The sequence below is a fragment of the Strix uralensis genome, chromosome 10 (assembly GCF_047716275.1).
Source record: "Strix uralensis isolate ZFMK-TIS-50842 chromosome 10, bStrUra1, whole genome shotgun sequence".
Lineage (NCBI taxonomy): Eukaryota > Metazoa > Chordata > Aves > Strigiformes > Strigidae > Strix > Strix uralensis.
Window position 1 is genome coordinate 13,682,074 of NC_133981.1, and position 21,401 is coordinate 13,703,474.

Sequence of the window (21,401 nt, forward strand, 5' to 3'; positions counted from 1 at the left end):
GGAGGCAGGATGCTGGACACAGGATGCTGGATGCTGATGCAGGATGCTGGATGCAGGACACTGGATGCTGGACCTGGGCTGCTTTTTAGCCGGCTGGTGGAAGCAGGTCTGCAGCTGCCCCACACACCTGTGCCCAACACCAGGTCTGTGGGACAGGGCTTGGCAGCTCTGGGGGAACACCACAAATCCAGGGGCAGTGACTGCAAGACTTGAACAGATACAGCTCAAACCTCCTGGGAATACTCATAGAACTGTGGGCTACCTTTGCTCAGCCTTTATTACTCCAGGCAGGTACTATTCAATACTTCTGCTATGTCTAAAGTAATCAGGACAGAATAATTTATTATGAAACATCTCATCTGAAACCCTGCATGAAGATGTGTAAAACACTTATGCAAAAACACACAAAAAACCCCAAAACCACAGCGTGCACTGAACAGACAGATTTAAAGTCATTTTTCAGGATTATTGCATTAAATTTTCAAGATGACACACATTTGCCCCCCAGTCATTGCATGCTTCATGCTCTGTGTGTTCGCACAGTTCTACACTCCATTTTCGCATCTCACACACTGGTCACCTCGCTTGGTCTCTGCCCTCAACAGCAAGGTTGGTCTCCGCTTCACAAGGCTGTATGCATGGCACTGGTCCTGTTAAAATATCAGCACTTCTGCATTCAACCAATTGTACTGAAAATGGCAAAATGGAGAGATCCCACTGAAACGCCTACTGCAGGGACTACTTTCACTCTGACATTTTTTTAACATCAGGAGTTAAATAGCTGCTTTATAAAGAAAGGCATTGACTGGGAAAATTCCTAATAGCAAAATTAATACTTCTGCTGATTAAACATTTCAATTTAAAATGTGTGTTGGCGACCCGCAGATCCCCACAGAGCCACGACAGCATGTATGAACAAAGAGGTCCCAGTCACAGTGATCCTTCCAACAGATCAAGCTATGTAATCAAATATTTTTTCACTCTGTTTTATGTGGGTTTGTTTTTTTTAAAAAAACTTCAAATTAAATTTTCTCATGTATGACCATCACTTTAAAAGTCAACGCAACGGAGTACAAGATAACAGCAATTTTTTCTAAAAAGCCCTAATGTTACACGTACAGCAATTTTCCCTTATGCAAACTAAGTCCAAATGAAGTAATTTTTTTTTTTAACTGATTATTCTTTATGCATCTAGACATATTTGGCTGGCTTTTACATCACACCCTTTCTACCAGGGTCAGCGATGGGTTGTCCTCAGATGAACCCAGCCCATCGCTGATAAAAGGAGCTAGCAACCAAAAGTGTCTTAACAGGTGTGAATGAAAACTAAACAAACAAACATAGCAATTAATGAGCAAACCGGAAAACCAAGCTGTGATTTGTCATTCATTATCAAGGTAAAGGGAAATCAGCCAGCTTGTTTATGAATTGTCACTAGTGTGAACGGGAGGGCAGCATGTTGCGGTCCCCTGCCAAAGGCTTTCCAGAGCACAGCGGTGAGGAATGGCCAATCCGCCACGAAACACGAAACCGGGAACTTGGCTGTCAGGGACAGACCCTGGGGACAGCCACGCGTGGGTTTGCCACACAGACCCAAGCCACAGAAACCCCCGCTCACGGGGTGGTGGGGCCTTCCTAGACCCAATCAAAACCTCAACCTGATCCTCATGAACTTTGGAAGCTGTTGCGAGTGGTGGAGATGCAGCATCCTAGAAGACACAACTGTGCAACATCTCGTCCTTGCTGCCTTTTCTCAGGCAGCTGAAGCTGCTGCCACCGGCGCAGGCACAGGGTGTGTGGCTCCGGCACAGCACGGCACAGGCTGGAGCCCATCTTCAGCCGGCAGCAAGGGCTGCTCACAGGATCTTGTTGGGAGAGCAGAGCCAGCACACGGAGAGCATACCCAGAGAGAGGTTCGCTTTTCTGGGAAATGAACAAAATATGTTCTCTTGTGTCCCGCGTGACGATGGTCGTTAACCCAAGCAGGCGCTGGGCTTGGGCTGGGAGCTGCAATCACAGCAACCCCACCGCCTGGCTATAAAAAGAGACATGATTCAGATGTCAACCTAAAAAAAAAAGGTTCTTTCTAACCACAGTCAGACACAACTCGCTCACTGAGCTCACAACGTTACCGGAGTATTTCCAGATCCCCCAGTGATGAGATGTGAGGGGCTGGTGTGCCAGCCTGAACTGCTGGACCAAAACCCAGCACGGCTCTGTGCTCCCTGGGGATGCCGACAGCCCAATCCCACACCTGGAGATCCCAGTGTGCCCATGTCGGGCGGATTGGTAGGGAACACAGCCTGGCTCAGGGAGGCCTGTGAACTTACAGCCACCGACCCCCTCAGAGCACCTCTCTCTCCACTGCCCAAGAGAGACATACCTGTGACCCACCTGCCTCACAAACAAAGAATCAAAAAATATTTTTGTTGCTATCATTTTTAGTGGAAAATTACTTACTAACAAAGATGCTTCACTGAAATTTCCTCACGCCACATCATATGCATAAACGTAACTGCCCAACACATACAGCCAAAGGGGAGTGACCCAGAACAACATGATGAACCAGGGACAAAAAGACCATGGGTGTTGAAATCCCAAGCACAGATCCTCAACATTGCCCAGCTACTGCCCTTTTCCCCAGTTGCAGTGCTGGGGGAACCAAAGGTTTTGCCCAAAAGTCTTCCCATGTGCACAGCTTCACACCCTGCATTGCTTCATCTTCCAACAGTGAATTAAATATTCCAAAGCAGGCGAGGGCGAAGTGAGGAATCAGGTGCCAGTTTTAAAACTAGACTAAAGGTGATTAGAAACCTTTCGAGTTTCAGAGCAGAGTGCGTAATTAGAATTAATGCTACACCTCAGACGTGGAATAACGGCGGTGCAGCGTGGGGGTGGCTCCGCCAGGGTGGGGGAGGATGGACTGCGGGCCTGTGGCGAGGACGAGCTTCACCCATCAGAGACACGCTGAGCTGGAAAGCGCTCTGCAGGAACGTTCCCTTCTGCTGCCAGCATCAAAAACTTCCCTTTTGGCTTCATCCGCTCCCTACACAAGCTGCTGCTCCAAGCACAAAGCCTCTCGTGTGGGCCCAGTGTGCTGCCTGCCTGGCAGAGGGACCACCCAGCCCAGCCTCCTCACCCAAACCCAAACTGCTGAATTTCGATTTCATGCAAGCTATGTTGTATCTAATGTTGTAATTTAGCCAACTGGTTTCTTCATCAGCATTTTAATGTAATCCTATCACTTTCAGCTATTTCAGCTGAGTGAGAAGGGAGAAAGAAGCCGTACCCACAGACACACATTTGTCTCTTTGCAGCTCCTCTTCTCTTTGGTACATGCTGCTAGATCCCTTTCCCTGCAGGTAAACTGTTTCTGCTTCATTTGCAGATCATTTCATTTTATCCCAGGACAAATGAATGTTTTGGATCTTTAGCCCTCTGTCTGATGATTCAGTTACAGAGGAACCTGCATTTAACCTGGGCTTTCACCATGAGCCAATCACAAGAAACAGGAAATATATTCACTGCTTTAGCACTTAACCAAAGCATTTCAGACCTTTGCTGAAAGGCCAACTATAATACTGATGAATAAATATGCTTTTGCCACAGAAAATATTGCCTTTTTGCCTTAAGAAAGATGAATCATAGAATTGTTTAGGTTGGTAAAGACCTTTAAGAGCATCTAGTCCAAGTGTGCAAAATATAAAAAATTCAACCAAACATTAGATCTGGAGAGTCAAAGAAAAAAATAAGTCAGCATCAGTTAAAGAAAGCAAAATAGTTTCTGTAAGAGCTTTCATTAACTGGGAAAACGAATTTTCCCCTGTGAGAAAAGTTGAGACGGAAAATTTTCAAATCACCCAATCCTATACAAATTTTCAGAAAATTAAACCATTTTTCTTCTTGTTCAGACTCGAAAGTATCTACAAAACACAGCTGCGATCCTATTATTTCTGAAACAGAACATCAAAACAAAGACGGGAGGAATTCGACCGTCAGCGTAGTTCTCTTTCAAAATCAGACCTTTCAGGAAAACAATGGTAACTGCAGCACATCCCTCCAACCGCAGGCACAGGGTCCGCTCTGGAAAAGAGCGAGACGTGGCGAAAGAGAAGTGAATTCCTTATTATTTCCTCCCAAACACCAGCCTTCCTTGGGGCCAAGAGCAATAGAGAATAAGCCCACTGCTCTTTTCAACATGTAAAGCAGATACCAAAGCAACATTTGCATTTTCCCCAAGTCAGCTGGCGCTGGAGCATTTCACCCCCTTTCCCGGGATGTCCAGGCCCTGGGCGTGCACAGGGGCATGGAAATGGGTTTAGCTAACAGTGATGGGTGTCACAGTCTGCAGCAATTCCCTTCCTTTCCAAAGACATTCCTGCCTGACAAAAGCAATCTGATAGGAACGGCCTGCCATCTGCAAAGCAAAGCCAAACCAGATCACCCCAAAACCAGATAACCCCGGCCCTCCCAAACCCTGTTTAAACCCCGCAGTGCTGCGTTTTGGAGAGGGACAGGCAGTAGGGGCAGGCGGGAGGCCCGGGCCCCATCAGAGCCGACCTCCGTTACACTGCTCCACCATTCCCGGGAATCACTGCCTTTCACACGGCTCCCAGTGACGGTCTGGAGCGGGGGTACATTTTTTACTGTGTCTGTGATTATTTTGTTTCAAGTTTTGCCCTCTTGCCCTGGCCTGAAGGACTGCTCCGTGACTAAATTAATTTCCTCCTGAATGGATTTTCTGCCTAAAGCGGCTGTTCCCAAAGCTTTCTGGTAATGACTCGCCGCGTAGCCTATCACCGCCCTGGCTGCCCTGGAGCTTCTGCCCTGCCTGCTGTTCCCCCAGCCCCGAGCGAGCCACAACCCAGAGCTCTGGCTCAGTTCCGCCGACCTGGGGGTGTCTGAAGAGGGTCTGAATCTGCAGCAGGGCAGGGCGGAGGGTCCCCAAGGACCCCGCATCCCCCTGTGCTAACAAGCCCAGTGTTAGCTGTGGGTGATTATAAAATGCGATTTAACGCCGTTCAAAATCAACCCAGTGAAAAGGCAAACAGAGGGTGAAGTAACCCACTTTATGATTACTCACTTCAGAAAGACAATTGTGGTTTTCTCGGCCTTTACCACCCTTGTTCGGGTGGAGGGCTGGGACACGGCTCGGCTCTGCTGAAGCGAAGGCGATGCTCAGCAAGCACTGCTCAGGCGACAGGAAGCGTATCAACATCTTGCTGCTCATCACCACTTTTAAGTGCTGCCTTTGCTTCTCTTTCCTGTGACTTTTGTCCCCAGTCCGGTTGTTCACAAGTCCCTGACTGCTCCCCAGTTGCCCCTTGACTCAGTGACGGAGGAGCAGAGCTGCCCAAGGGAGCGAGGGGACAGGACAGCATGGTGAGGACACCGCGTTTCCTTCGCCGTTGTTGTTTTTTCCCTTACGTTATCCAATTTATGTGAATTTAGGTCTGGTGAGAAATACACAGCAAACAGCCCTGGAGGAGTCATTTATGGCACTCCAGGGACTGGCAGACACCCACGGCAAAGGCCGTACCCGGCAGCACTCACCGGATGATGGCCCTGGTGCAGAGGCTGGCAGCGTGCAGGCAGGGCTGCCACAGCCCCTGCCATGGCCTTGAGATGGAAACGAGAGGCACTGAGACATCAGATCAATGCTTTTCCTAAGCATCCATGTTGTCAGGGATGTCTGCTCTGTGCAGCCTCCACCTGCCACCGCCTCACGCAGCCAAACACCCCACTTGGGTTTGTCACATGTGCAAAGAAAACCGCCACCTTTGGCGCTGACTCACAACTCATTACAAAAGGGACACAAAAACTAACCTGTCTCAGGCCCCATACTGATGTTCTGCTTATCCCCATTTGTCGTGCTCATCGTCACACAGGAGCATGGGACCACAGCTCAGGATCGCGGCTGTTCCTGCCCCACATGCTGCACACTGGCCCCAGAGGGGTGACACACGGGAGGAGGTGACACAGCTCCAGGAGAAGGTGACACAGCCCCGAGAGGTGACACAACCGTGGGAGGACGTGACACACCGATTGCCTGCGAAAGATCCCAAAACAGTTTCTTCAACTCAGAGGTCTGTAAGTACGTCAGTGAAGATGCTTACAACAGGTACATTAAATGAATACAAAATCTCTATCTTCAGCAAAGATAACCAGACTTTAAATGGTGACTTCGACAATAAGTGATATAAAAAAATGAATCTCAACAGGTTGTCAGCAAAACAGTTTGATTTATGCCTGTATTTAACGCGGCATAGCCATTCTGTCTCTCTTCTATTACACCGAGTAATTGCTTCATTATCTTAACACTCCAATTACTGTGGTAGCATGGCTCTTTAGCTTATTTTCAATGGAAATGTAATTATCTGCAGCCATGCCAGTTCACTGATCAAAGATGTTGCAGAACTGATAACCTGCTTCATCCCTGCGTACAAACATCTTTCCAAGTCGCCATCCAGCAACAACCTGGTTTGTTTGCTGTTGCTCAGAGAAAGCTCTTTACAATATTATTGCTCCTCCAACACCAAAGGTTTAAGCAATTTACCCAATGGTGCATGGCAAGGAGTCAGTAACAGCTGAATCTGCATGAAAGGATCACTACCATCACGCAGGTCCAGGCTTTGCTAGATGCTCCTGCAGTGTGGAAAAGCTCTCCGAGGAGGAAAATCGTCTTTCCAGGACAGCAGTTACTGGCAGAACAAGGCAGACAGTTGCTCTCTGTGGGGCTTGCTCAGGGCTTTGAGTGCGGGGACCCATGTTACCCGGGAGCACCGGTGCCTCTCCCAGGGATGTCCCACCTGCAGGATGTCATCATAACACCCAGGCTCACCAACAGACCATCCAGCTTCAGATGAGCTGCAATAACTACTCAGGCCCTTGGTCTCACCCTGAAACAAATGCATCTGATTTGCATCTTTGTTTGCAGGCTTGTTTAATTGCCTGACACTGGCACTGAATGAGGCGCATGAGATGTACTCATGCTCGCTGGGATCTCTGCTTTGAGTCAAGACTACATCATGAAGCACAACAATTTATTTATGTTAACCTCTGCCAAATTATTTTAAAGCCCAAACCAGATCAGGGTCAGGCGGCTGCAGGGCGGGAATGACAGCTCACGTCAGAGCTGATTTCTAACTCACTTGTTAACCCCACGGTACTCAGGCACCAGGATGTCAGAGCTGAAATCTCAGAGGTTTCAGAGGTTTCTGTGTCTGGAGAGAGCCAGCTCTGTGCAAAGTCCTCCTCAGAGAAGGCTGCAGGTGTTGGCATAAAAATTAAACACGGGGCCCAGAGGCTCTCTAACATAATGGAGCAACTTTAAACATAGATATAACACGTGCAGAACGATAACACAGCAATAATAATAATCAGCACTTACAGAGGACACGGTGCGAAGCCCCGTTTCAGAGCGCTGCTCTGGGATACTGCTGGTCAGGCACGCGGTGTGCTGGGTCACTTCACCAACCTGAATCATCAGGCTTTTGAAAGAGAAAGGGGAAAAAGGCTGATGTTATTCCAGCGTTTGAAAATACTCTCTGGTTTTGCTGGGTCAGGAGCACTGTACCTTGGAAGCTCAGCAGGTACAGGATGTATGTGGGAAAACCCCCATCAGTTTTGCAGCAATTATCACCCAATTTTATATTCTTTTTTTTTAGTAATTACTCCTAATTAGATTAGTTTCTAGATTACTCTTAGTCAGATTAGTTTCAGTTTTCCTCATTTCACCACCGAACACAATAAACCAGATCTCTGGTTGGTAAAAGTCAGAGTAACTCACTTCGCCCTTGATGGAATTGAGTTTGCTCCACTTGAAAAAAAACCAAAACACACAATGCTTTAGTCTTATTCTTGTATATATTTTCATACACCATCTCCTGCTCTCCGATGCCCCCATGCGCTCACCTGTGCCCTCTTTGGGGATTTATTTACTGTTTCGACCGCATGCGGCAGCGTTTGTCACCAAGCTCTCTGGCAGAGCAGACATTCGAGGGGGAATCTGACTCACGGGGTTGAAAAATTCCTCCTTGTGCTCTGACTCCAACTTGCAGCAGTAGAAAACCAAAATTCACCCTTTATGAAATCCTTTCCCAACTTGTATGGGAAACTTGGTTCAAACTCAGGCAAGATGCTTCTGGGGAGCTGAGTCAGCAGAACCAAACAGGCTTTTGAGGGGGCTCTACAGCCTGTTAAACAGGCCACATAACGTTTTTATGGGAAATTAAACATTTTGATCAAGACTGCAGTTTTTAACATGGGCACAGGTTTTAATGGCATGGAGAAAACAGTCATTTTCCAACAAAAGCAAAATCTTCCTTCCTTTCATACCCTCCTGCAGCTCCAAAACCTTGCCAGGACTGAGTCCTGACTCCAGGAACTGCACCAGCAAAACCTGCAGAACCTGACCTGATGGGAACGTGGCAATTCTGGCACACAGGTACTTCGATGCAGCAGCTTCCAGACTAGACATTATGAAATTTAAGGCGGGATAGAAACCCAAAATTTTGTTCAAAGCAGAGCCAATATCTATGAGTCACCTACGCAACACACCTATACTGCAGAGAAATAATTTGCTCTTCTGGGGGACGCTCCTAGAATGCAGATGTGTTTACTTTTGGTAGCTCTGTGCTCAGATCAAACACACTGCGGTGAGACTTCTGTGTTTATTTAGGCTAGCACCATCCAGAAGCTGTGCTTTAGCTAAATCATCTGCATTTGCGAGCCAAGATCCGATGTGAATTGCAAATAAACTGTTGTCTGCAGGGCTACTCCAGCAAGGGATTTATAAAGAAAGGCTTTTCCCAGAGAATACAAAGTGGTAGTCAATTGATTTTGACTGTACCTGGAGAGGCAGGGATGATCGCCTTACTGGAAATCAACAGCACACTGAAAATCAGTACCAGCTGAGGGGCCTCAGCAGAAGAGAAGAAATGAAATAGTACCAGTCCTTTGCAATTCAGAAACACCACAGCCTTTCCATCCCGCAGACCCCCACCACCTGTTTCATCCTCTGCCCCTCAGGACCCCCCAGCACTCCACAGCTACATCCTGCAGCATCACCTGCTGCTGGGGCATCCCCCCAAACCAGAGCATCCCCCAGCCAGGGCATCCCCCCAGCTGCTGTCAGCTGGGCCAGGGCCCCCAGACTGACTCCCATTGCCCGCCCAGGTCTGTGCCAGGGCTCAGCCCACTCCGCTCCCTGGACAGATGAGCACTGCAGCTCCAGAAGAATGTGAAGGGGCCGAGACACCCAAGGAGAACCACATCCCAGCCTCTCCCCTACCAGTGGGTCTTCCCTTCCGCCAGTCCTCAGCTCATTGCAAAATGCCTCAAAACATGCCTTCACATTTCATTTTGAAAACAGAGTCACCTCAGGAAAGGGGTACGGTGGTGCCTGCACCCCTCCTGTGCTGGGACATGGTCAGTGGCATCCCAGGGAGCGCAGTCCCCAGCCGGGGCCGTGTGCCGGCAGCTGCCCCAACAGCATCTCCGGTCGCTGCGGGAGGGCACGGAGCAGGAGGAAGAGCTCCGGGCTCAGGCCGGTGCTGCAGAGCTCCAGAGACACACAGATCCCCAGGAGCCTCACAGCCCAGCAACGGCATCTCCTCAAGGTGCAACGTTATGGCCTGAGATGGAAAACACTTCGTCAGTTTTATGAGCCGCTTCCCACGGTAATCCTCCCTTTTGTCTCTTCGGAGCCAAAATACCAAGCCCTGCCCAGAATAGCAAACCACAGGCCTAGTGAGCCTCTGCTCTGAGTGCTCAAATTAAACACTGTTTGTTATTCTAACTGAGACCTAACACAGGATGAGAAGTGTGGCCGAAAACCAAATTTTCTAGAGCTTCCATTAGGCACAGTCATAGCAGAGGGCATCAAGAAGGAAAGGGGTCGGGGCACTTCCCCCTCCTCCAGCAGCCAAGAGAAGGAAAAAGGAAACATCCTGTCATGCACAGGGAAACCACCTCCATCCTTGCCTTGTAATTGCCATCAAATATGTTTTCTGGACATTCATTTCCATGCTGGATTTGCATGATTAACTGCAGCCAGTTTGGAGCCATTCTCCTAAACACTTCCACAAAACAAGTGTCCCCACATCTAGGATGCAACCCATGGGCAACGCATCCATAGAGAAATGCACCCTCACAGCAGAACAGTCCAAGTGCTGCCTAACCTGCACCCCTTCAGCGCTGCCCTGCCACATGCAAAAATTGCTGAAGCCATTTTAAGGATCGGTGGTCAGCCCCTGGAAACTGTCACAGCCCTGTCTGCCCCCGCAGGGAGCCACTGCCCCATTCCAGGGCTGGCTCACACCTTCCGGCCGGGTCTCCACCACTCCTGGTCCCCACATCGTGCCCTTTCCAGCCATCTCACCCTTATTTTTGTTCTGTTCAATTATTTCTTTTAAACCTATTTATTTGGGTTTTCACCTATCCCATTTTGCATTCATTTCACTTGCACATTTGCTCTCTTTTGTCTCATCAGACACTTGCTCTTGCCCTTGAAAGCAGGCAGTTGTGCACATCACACACCCTATAGCTGCCTTTAATTTTCTCCGCTCCCTGTACTTTCAGAGAGGACACAAAGACGAGGTCCTGACCTGCTGTGGCTATCTCTGCGGTTCCCACAGCCCTGCTCGCAGCTGTGAACCCGGCTGTCCTTGCCAAATTCCAGCCTGGGCAGCTGCCTTCTGCCAGGCTGGAACTTATCTGCTGCATCCACCGTGCTGCATCCTGCTTTCCTCCACACCTCCCTTGCTCATCACATTTCCAGCCACCATCACCGGGAACACATGGGGAGATGCTCCACATTTCTCAGGAAGAGCCAGGTGCCGTTCTTCTCGTCACCCGACGGCAGCGGGTGGCTGCTTGGCACTTCTGTCCCTCTCAGGGGCCTTGTATTAAAAGTACGATATCAACTTCACCCTTAGAAACCAACTAGCAAGCTGTTTGGGCAGTGCTAAGGGGAAGAAGTTGTATGGTGAAAGGGAAAACACTGAATGAAATGTGAGACGTGGATGTAAAAAAGATTATCCACATTTTGAAGACGATGGGATTTGGCGCGTTCAGATCACTCAGCAAGGTCTAGTCTTCACTATAATGTTGGTCTCTCCCTTTTGGAAATCAGGTTTGTGGGTACTTTCAGCTTGGTTTGTGGGTGTGTTTTCCCAGTCACTGAGTTATATTCTTGATTTAATAAAATAGGTTTTGGTAACTTCTGAAACAAAAGAATGTTCTGCAACACCAGACGTATTTAGCAATGACGGAGAAACAACAGCACTGAAAAACAGCTCCCTGCCAAACGGCCACCAGAGTGACTTTACCATAGGCAAGATGGATCATTGGATGCAAAATAATCACACTTACTTTCTACTTTTACACACTGAGTGCTCAGATCCCGCACACAGGTTGAGGAAAAGACAATTCCCACATTCAAAGGGTTTTCAACCGGAAACCCTGTTGCTCAAGTGTTTATCTTGCAAGCATGTGGATTAAAAGCAAGGCATCTTGAGGTTTAAGAATTTTAGTTACTTTAAATCTTAAGCTAAACATAATGTGGCAGTCTCCCTTTTGAATAAGATAATATTTCTCACTATCAATTATTATTTCATAGACCCAAAGATCACCCCAAAGATATGCTGGATCTATAAATATCTTCAGACATATTTTTCTAATTTCATTGGAATGCTAAAACTTCATTTAAGCCTGCAAAAGCCATTCAAAACAGCCTTGTTTAAGTTTCTATAAACGAGACTTTATAAAAAATATTTCTAAAAACCCTTTTCTCAGGCAGATCTTCTGTTTCTGATCACAAAACTCAAACTGGAAGCTCTGGAGGAGAGGGATGAGAGTGCCGGGGAAGGACTGCCCACACCGAGTCCTTGTCCTGGCCCACTGAGGGCTGGGATTTGGTAGCAGAAACCACCACTGTTGAGAAAGAATGCAAATTCTTCGCTGCCCCACTCACCTCTCACTCAGAAACAAATTTCCTGTTCCCCCCCGGGAGCAGTGATGTTGGGGTGGTCACCCGGGCACAATAGGCTGGATCCCTGCGCTGGCATGTTATGGCCCATCGACACCAAACCAGTGAGGGTGCGACTGGCTCAGCAGAGCTCAGCCAAGGGTCTCTGATGGAAACACAACCAAGTGCAAACAAAGTAAAAACACCTTGATTTTGTTCAGTCTACAAAGCTGGAGTCATGTCTTGGAAGCTCCAATTTCCTACAGAAAAATGCCTTGAAATCTCTAGTTTCGTGCAGAAAAACAAGTATAGGCACTGCAAGAAGGAAAAGAAAAAAGGCTCCTCGTTTCGGGAACGTCTCCCTGACGCATGGGTCCTGGCCCCAGGAGCAGGAGCCGCTGTTGGTGGGACGGCCGCCCCAGCAGCCCCAGGAGGCGGTCGGCAGCACCATGGTGCTGTTAAACCGCCCAGCGATGATTTTATGAGCTCTTGGTGGCTCGTATCTACCACCAAGTACTAGTGAGTCACTGCCACGCAGCTGCTCCTCAGCCGAAAATATGACTCGTCTGGTTTGCCAATTCAGCTTCTTTACGAGCACATTTGCTAATAAATTATTTCCTTTGTGGTAGCCGGCCCCCACAGACACCCGGGACCCGGCTCCTCCCGCCACCAGTGACAGCTTGGCTTTGGGCTCCCACTGAAGCTGAAATGGGACCAAGGCTGCAGCAAGCCGCCGTGGAGACGGAGCAGTGGTGATGCCCTCGGATCCCCTTGAGCCTCCACAACGCCGTCTGCCCCAGCACCTTCATCACGAGGAGAGCTGGGGCAGTACCCAGGCACCGCGCGGGTCTTCTCACTGTTGAGGTGTTTTAACAAATCTTTCTGAAGAACAAGATGACATATTCATGAGGAAAAGTATCGTATCCCAGCAGTGAATGAATCTATGAAATGTCTTTAGCTTTGCAGCTATTTATGAACTACTCACATTTCCTTTACAGTCATTAAGAGCTTCATGGAAATAAACACCCTTCGCTCAGCTGCCGTTATGAGTGGCACCAAATAAAGCAGTCAAACATTTTTTTCAGCACCACTAAAAAAATAAAAATCACCCAAAAAAATCCCAAATCTGCACTGGATACAGTGATGCTATTGCTGAAATACTGATGATAATTAACAGAGTTTTGTGAGAAGCAGGTGTAGGAAACCCAGCTCACCACAAACAGCCCAGGGTTCCCCAGCACAACACCCCGGTGACATTGCTGCTGGCATACTCAGGATTCACATCTCGCTGCTTTTATTTAAGCCCTTCATTGTGGCCTTGGGTGTTTATGGAGCATGGCTCAGTTTCTGGTCTGTCCCTGCCAGCCCCTCTTCTGCTGAAGTTCCCACGTTCCTCACGGAGACAGAGATCTCCTGCAGAGATGCTCAGCACCAGTTTATCTGCTGGGAGAGTTGTCCCAGTGGTGCTCTCAAAATGAGGGACCTGAGTGGGTCACTGCTCCCTCTTCACCCAGGGAAAACAAGGCAGCCAACTCCGTTCCGTTGAACCGTGGTCTAATGGCAGTATTTTCACGTTCATATTGCTGACTCTCCTGCTTGTATTTCGAGTAGCCATTCTGTTATCATTTAAGGGGTGGTGGCCAGGAGAAGACAAGCCACAGAGAATTGTGTAGGTGACCACATATATCACATGGGGTACCCAGTGGAGGGGAGAAGCGTGGGGAGGGAGGGGAGGAGGCAGGGGAGGGAGGCACAGAAAGGATTTTCAGAGCGATAAGCCTGTGAAGTCATTTTCTCAGTAGCATGCTGGATACCTGAGCACAGGTGGGTTACTTCTGTTAAGGCTGGTGAAAAAAGGGATTGGCTGGAAAATTTGCTTAATGTGCTCCAAGAGAAAACAGACTTCTTGGACCAACTTCCAGACAGTTCAAGGGAGCTTGCAAATGAAGGTGGTGATGAACCCTGATCTTTTCAGTCCTCTCCTCATGCCACACACGGGTCCAGGGAGCTGCCAGGCCAGGCCTGGGCTCACCTGGACCAGCAAAGCCCATGCTCCAGCACAGCCCCAGGCATGGACCCTAGCAGCTCCTGCCTCTCTCCCGAGAGCCATTTCTCTTCGCCCACCAGACAGACCTTCTCAGTGCATTCGCTCGCTTGCAGGGACCAGAGTGTGCTATGAAAAATAGATCATACCCAGCTGGCTGAGGGAAAAATTAAATCTGTGCAACTTTATAGCACTGATGTTTGACATATTGATAAGAAAATAAACCCACACACATTCATGAATCTGCTTCCAGAGGCAATGACATATCCACTGCTCAGATCACAACCTTCATCCCACTTGTAGAGGTTGGAGAAGTGATTCATGTGAGTGCCCAAAAATGACCCGGGGGTTTTGCCCCAGCTCAGCATCGTCTGTTGCTACCACGGCACGACAGCATCCCTCCAGCTGCTTCCCAAGTACCAAAGCACCAGATTTTGGCAGGAGCCAGCGGTGTGGATGTGGGTCCAGGGAACTGGACAACGCCCTCTGTCCCCAGAGCTGCGCGCTCCAAGTGCCCCTTCCATGAATGTAGCATGTGGAAGGCTGGAACGAGCCACTCCTGCTCCTGCAACACACGGGTGCCCCAACTGCTGCACCCACAGGAATGTACCCAAGGCCCTGGCAGCTTTGAAGGGTTTAAATGATTTGTGGTAGAAACAACCTGCTGTGGTTTCAACTTTGATCCATGCCCAGCTACTGTAAATTGGCCTTTTTTCTGTAATTTTCAGTAATTTGTGTTATAAATTGCACTGTCTGCAGCAGCAAAATCATGATGCTGGGAGGCATGTCTGGCACGTAAAAGCAGTAATTATCACAGATCATCATGTGGACCCTGCTCACCCTCTAAAATGCAGATCCTTAGAAGCGTTAGGATGCATTTTTTTCCTGTTTTCTCCCTCCTGCTGAGCAGATGCTGTTGCACAAGGGCACAGGCAGCCTCACTGACCGTACCCGATGCTCCCTCAGTGATGCTCACCTGTAGCAGAGAGGAGATGGAAAATCCTGCAGGTTGTTTTCTTCAGCATCCCTTCCCCATTTCATGCTCCACTGAAAACCCTTCAGCTGCAATCAGGGTCTTTCAGTCTTATTTCTGGAGAGCACAAGAGGGAGAAGAGCAGACACCAGTCACAGAGAGCAAACAAAAATCTCCAGCAGATAAACTGTAAATTTGCTGTTGATAGTATTTACAGGCAGAAGTGCCTCTCAGAACACAAAAGCAGAGCTCAGATTTCAATATCACAGTGAATTGGTTTCAAGGACCTGTCTAAGGACTGATCGTCACAGCAAAAGCTAATATAACATTTAAAAACCCAGAGAACCAACATGAACAATTAATAACTGTTAATTACTTATGGGGTAGACATTGAAGTTTTGTGAGAAAAAACATGGTTAAACCTCCCTAAATACTCTTTGTGAATTATTTGCTCAGCTTTGATCAGGAGGTACATTAAGTATTTAATAATGCAATTATTTGAAAGATATTTTAGAAGGCTTTTATGAAGATTTACCACGTAAGCGGGGACTCCAGCAGTCAGGGAGCAGGGTGACCAGGCAGTTCTGTGCCATTTGGGGGAAACATTATTTTTAATGAAGTTGCTTTATGACTGCAGCACTCTCCATTACTGTATGAAGAAGGGCTTCCCACGCAGCCCATGCCAGCAATCAAACCCCCTAGGAAAGTGAAATATTTTATTTCTAAATAACGTGCAATGACTTCCCAAATGCCTGTGATGGCAGGGATGATGCTGCAGGTCACCTTGTCACCTTGCTGGGCGACAGCGGAGGGAAGGCCCAGCTCGCCCTCAGACAGGTGGTCCCAGGGCCCTTAGCATGGGACCGAACTGCCACTGCCATCCACAGCCACCCCCCCGGGGCCAGGGGGACATGGGCACCCTGAACCCTGACAAATCACCCAGGATTTCTTGTTTCTGCAGCTCCTCGGCAGCATCACAGCAGCAGTTCGGAACGTCACTGGACCGCAGCTCCCTGCAACGCAACGGCCTCATACAACAGCCTGTGCTTGCAGATGCACATGGGATTACCCGGGGAGGAGAAGCTCCCGAAGGCTTTGCGATGCTCTGCTTCTGGGGCACTTCAGCTGCATAAAACAGTGACATAAAGTGCACCTTTACATCAGATAAACTTGCCTGGCATTCACCCATCTCCAGACAGCTACTAAACCTCATCCTTCCAACGAAAGACAAGGCAGAGCGGATGCTGGAGGGAAGCAGTACTCGAGGTTTGGTGGCAACAGCAACAGGTTGTTTTCAGATGCACAGCCTGCCCATTTGCATTTTAGAAGTGATCTCCAACTGGCTGCACATAATATCACAATAACGATTTAAAACACATTTACAAATGTCTCATTTACTGAGAGAGGCTTTCCTTCAGAAGCCCGCTGAAGGGTAGCCCACACTCACCCGTACGAAGCAAGAGCCATGCGTGCGCTCGGCAGGAATTGAGGCAGCAGACACCATCCCGAACTCCGCTTGCCACAACTGTCTTCCATGTGTGTGAATGCAAAACTCCGGCTCAACCTCATAACCCAGGCTGAATCCTGAAATTCTGCCTCTGGCTTAGGACTGCAGAAATGTACAAGTGATTTATAATTATGGGGGTAAATGGGAGCATTACGCAGCTGTTCATCTGAAGCCGGCACACGTGCAAACACAGTTAGCAACAAGAAGAAATCATAAGGTAAAATTAAGAAACCAATTGTCATTTAGGAGCTCATTTAATCTCGCACTCCAGCCTGAAAGAGAACATTCCTCAGGGCCTTTCCGGGTGCGCATGCTCATACATGCCTATAAATAGCATTACTCACATAGAAATGGAAGCTTTATTTATTTGGACTGTGCTGTACCTGGAGACCTTTCCATTTCTCCAGTGATAACCTTGACAATCACTTTCTTCCTACAGGCCGAAAATTTAATTTTGCTTCTTAAAATGTTCCTGATGTTTTTTTGGTTTGTAGTTTATGCCTCTGCCTTCACACGATTTGTGCAAAGAATTTTTCTTGTTAGCAGCATTGCCACTGACACACTATTATTAGCTGGAAATTTCAACTTCTAAAATTACCAGCAATAAAACCGTGGCACAATGAAGGATGCAGAGATTTTTCCAGGAAGACTCAAATCTATATCTTATATCAAAAGATGTCCTAAAAAGAGAGATTGCAGCCACCTGCCTGTGGTGATTTACAGCCGTGCAAATGCTCTGGCAAGGGAGCAGCAGTGACACTTGATATGGTCTTTGAGCTGCAGGATCGATTCAAGATGTAATTTTCTATCTGAATAGGCCAGGGAAATTGTTAATAAGAAATACCCACCCTGAGCAGGAGGAGCTGTCGATGGAGACTTCGCACGCCCGCGTGAGTCAGAGGCCTTTGCCATCCACAGGCACAGAAGTTCCCAGGAGCTGCTATTGAGAACACAACATGCTCGTTAGCAAAGCCTGTTGCTGTACTCCAAATCTGGCCAAGCTGTGGAAACAGCGACATCAGGCAAAACTGTGCTTTACATACAGCCTGTTTGATGGGGGGGATAAAAGGAAATGAACCATAAAACATTTCAAACCTGTTGGCAGCGGAGATGGGAAGGTATCCAAATATTCACCTAAACTTATCATTGCGATGATTTAATGAGATTAACCCAGTGCCCAAGTTAGGTCCCTTCAGCAGCAGCGGCCCCGTTCCCAATGCTAATGCCGGCGACGCTAACCCAGCTCTGCATGCACAGAGGAACAGACAGGACAAATAATACAGGAAAACAAACACATTCCTTTTGTGATTAATCAATCGCAACTCCCACACTTTAGTCTTCTCCCTAAAATGATGCAGTTTTCAGCTCATTTCTGCCGTTCTGGCATAAATCTGTACTTTTCTTAGAGAAATTACAAGGTTGGTAGAAAACCCAGTGCCCGTGCAACTAACTGTGGCACAACATCATATTTAGGCAGCACTTGCCCTCTCAGACTCACTAAGCAATTGCTCATGTACCAAAACCATTGGAGTAGTTTTGTCTGTGCATTTGCCTGTAAGTGCAGAATTGCAAATACTTTCCAAACAAGAGGTTTACTCAGCATCTGTGGGCACGTGGCTGAGCCATCGCTCGGTGTCACAGCTGCTGTGCCAGAGGCTGGAAATGATAAACGATGCTCCCCAGGGGTTTCAGAGAAGCCACTGACATGGTGGGGAGGTTCCCCAGAGCCTGAGGAGACTCAGAGTGTTTCCTCAAGAGAGGGAGCAGGGCTGCTCTCTGTGCTCACCGCTGGGCACGGGTACGGTGCCTGGCAGAGCGACGTGCACAGGCCGGACATGGCAGCAAACGCCGCTGCTCTCCCGTCCCCGTGTCCCCATCCCCGGGCGATGCTGGCGTCTGCCAGTAGCCGGAGGCAGCTGATAGCGGTGCTGGGGCAGGTGTCAGAGTGGGGGTATATCTGAGGGCATTTCTGCCTTTACTGTCTGGTAGCATAGCTGGCGTTTAAACCCTCAGGGAGTTATTTAAAAGGTCAAACTTTCAGAAACATTTCAGGCTTTTTTTGGGGTTTTTTTTTTGGTGTTTTTTATCTTTAAACGTACCTTTTGAGCTGGTTTGGAAGGAGACTGAGTTTCAAGGTTTCCCTTTTTCCGAGCTGTATTCTAGCAGGCACAAAATATCCCAGTGAAAATCCAACCATTTTCCAATAGATGCATGGAAAGGTCACCTTTCAGAAAATAGGGCACGACTGAATTTGGCTTTACATCAGTCCAGTTATACGGTGCAGGCACAGGTTGGAATTCACTAAACCACAGACTAAAATCAGTAACAGATTTCTGCAAACAGAACAGCAAATACACCATCAGGGGAGTATTTGGGAGCTCACTAAACCCAAACACTGATCACAGTATTGTACCTCAGTATCCCACCGCCCACCGTGCCCCGGACACAGAACTGCGAACAGCCGGCACTGCGGTGTGTCACGGCTGTAAAAACACCAACGCAGCCCCAGCAACTGGGACCAGCAGCACCAGGCGCAGCCGCTCTCCGTGGCCATCGCACACCTGAGGCAACAGCCCCGGAACGGCTCCACATTTGACCGAAACCCTCCCAAAATCACTGCGGCCCAGTTTCCAAAAGAAGCATTGGCAGCACGTTCTAGTCTCGTTTTCAATGTTCACAAGCCAGCGTTTCACCCAGATTCCCCTTTCCAGAAGGTGCTTTATGAACTGCAGAGACGCATCACACCAACTAGCAGATGTCAGCTGTGAATGCACCAGGACACGTTAACTCGAGACAAAAAGAGGGTTGGGTTGTGTGGTGGGTGGGTCGACAGAAGCCCAGAAATGGTTCTTGTTCCTTTAAGATCCTAACATACACCTAAAGTAACAGAATTCACAGGGGTAAAAAAATAAAAAAGACCCCAGACTTGCAGGATCATCTCACAAAGGAGTCTTTCACTCATCAAAGTTAATATCCTGGAATTTATATATGATATTGTATTTTATCTGATCATTAAAATACTTGATTTAAAGCTGCCTGTACTGGAAAGTTAGGAAGCTTTTGTAGGGAAAGGAACGTTGCATCACAGTGTTGTCCCCAAATAACAAGTTTTGACAAATAAAATGGTTAAAGAAACAGAAATCTTAATTAAATTCTGCTTCTTGCAAGCAGAAGATCGGATGGATCAGTTTCATTCAATTTATTACACCAAGCAGCTCTCGAAGGCAGGATGGAAATCCCAGCCGGGCAGCCCTTGCTGGGCAGGAGGAGCAGAGGGGTTGGGATCTGCTCCAGCCCCCTCCAGCCCCCTCAGCCCGCTCCCACCCAAACTCACCACGTTTCCAGCATCCTGAGATTCTGCTGCAGGTTCTGCAGAAGGCAGCACGCTGTATCCTGGACACGCTTCTGATCCTGTGCTGCTCCCAAAGAGCTGCAAAGCCAGCGCAAAACCCTTTCCAAAATCCTGCCCGTGCCTGTGGAGCTCTCGCTCCCTTGGTGACTTGGCTTCCTTGTCACAGGAAGGTCCAAGACATTTGTGGGGATGAAAGGGCCACGATCTGTGCTTGGTGTTATCTGTCCCCTCAAGACTCTGCTCCTCTAGCAAAGGAGAGGGTGCATCCTCTGAATTCCTCCTTTCTGCTTGTCCTTCCCCATGGCAGCACTGGGGAGAGTCACTGCACCATGCAGGAGGAAGGGGCAGGAACATTACACTTGACTTGGTCACTTAATTATATAAAAACAAGTATAAAAATTATACCAAAAAGTTTATAGAGACAGTACAGACAACACACCCTTGAGAACCATTTCCTTAGACTTCCTGTAGCTCGACCTCTGTCCAACACAGCCCAAAACATGTTCCCACCCCAGAGAAGCAGCTACCAACAGGGCTGCCTGGCTCAGCTGCTGCCGAGGCCCACGCCAAGGCCAACGCGACCCACGGAAACCGAACCAAAGGTGGGGGGATTCACCCCATCCGTGGGCCCCCAGAGGTGACGGGCAAGAGCCTGGCACGGAGCTGCAGATGCGATTTTCAGATCTGGCATCCCGCATGGTACAGCCCAGCACCGGCACGGTCACACTGACAATGCAAGGGCAGCTTTAAATGCCAAAAATCAATATAAAAAAAATAAACACCTGAGGCTTGTATTTGCAGAAAGCAATGCAGATGCACATAAGAAATAAACATTTTGGATTTTATTTTAACTGAAAACAGCTCTTTGGGGAAAGCCCGCCACAGATCCAATATAGCACCAAGATCTGTGGTTCACTGCAAACGACAACAGAAGGGTTTATACTCAAAACATTTGCAAAAGATTAAAACATTGTTAGGAAGGTTAATGCCTCCTCACATTCTGCCCAGGCTGACAGGAGGGGAATCCCTCGAAGCACACACCAAAGAGGGACCAAGCTCTGGCTTTCTGCTTGGAGAAATAACAACCTGATTGAACGAACGGAAAGAAAAGTCATTTCCAAAGCTTATGACTTTTTATACATTAAGGAGTATATCTTCAAGGGTGACGCTTTTTCTTGCGTTCTTCAAGTGTCAGGGGACACGTCCTGAAGTCCCCATGACGCTCAGGACCGCAGCGCTGCTGTGCAGAACCTCCACAGCCCAGCAGCTCCTCGCCTGGCTCCGCTCTGGAGGGTCTCCAACCCTCCTGCCAGCTCCAGCCTCCCAGGACCGGGCTTGCACCAGCCGCTGCAGCACTAACACAGACAGAACAGGTACTTCACACTTCAGATGTTGCTATTCACCTTCTATATTGATTTTTTCCAAGTACTTTCTAGTCCATACTGACTTAATAAATTAGACTATTTCTCCTTACTGGGTACCGAAATACATTTTCATCTCACATCAGTAGTTACTGTAATTAACCACAAATTTAAGTCTGCAAGTGGCACCTGGTTC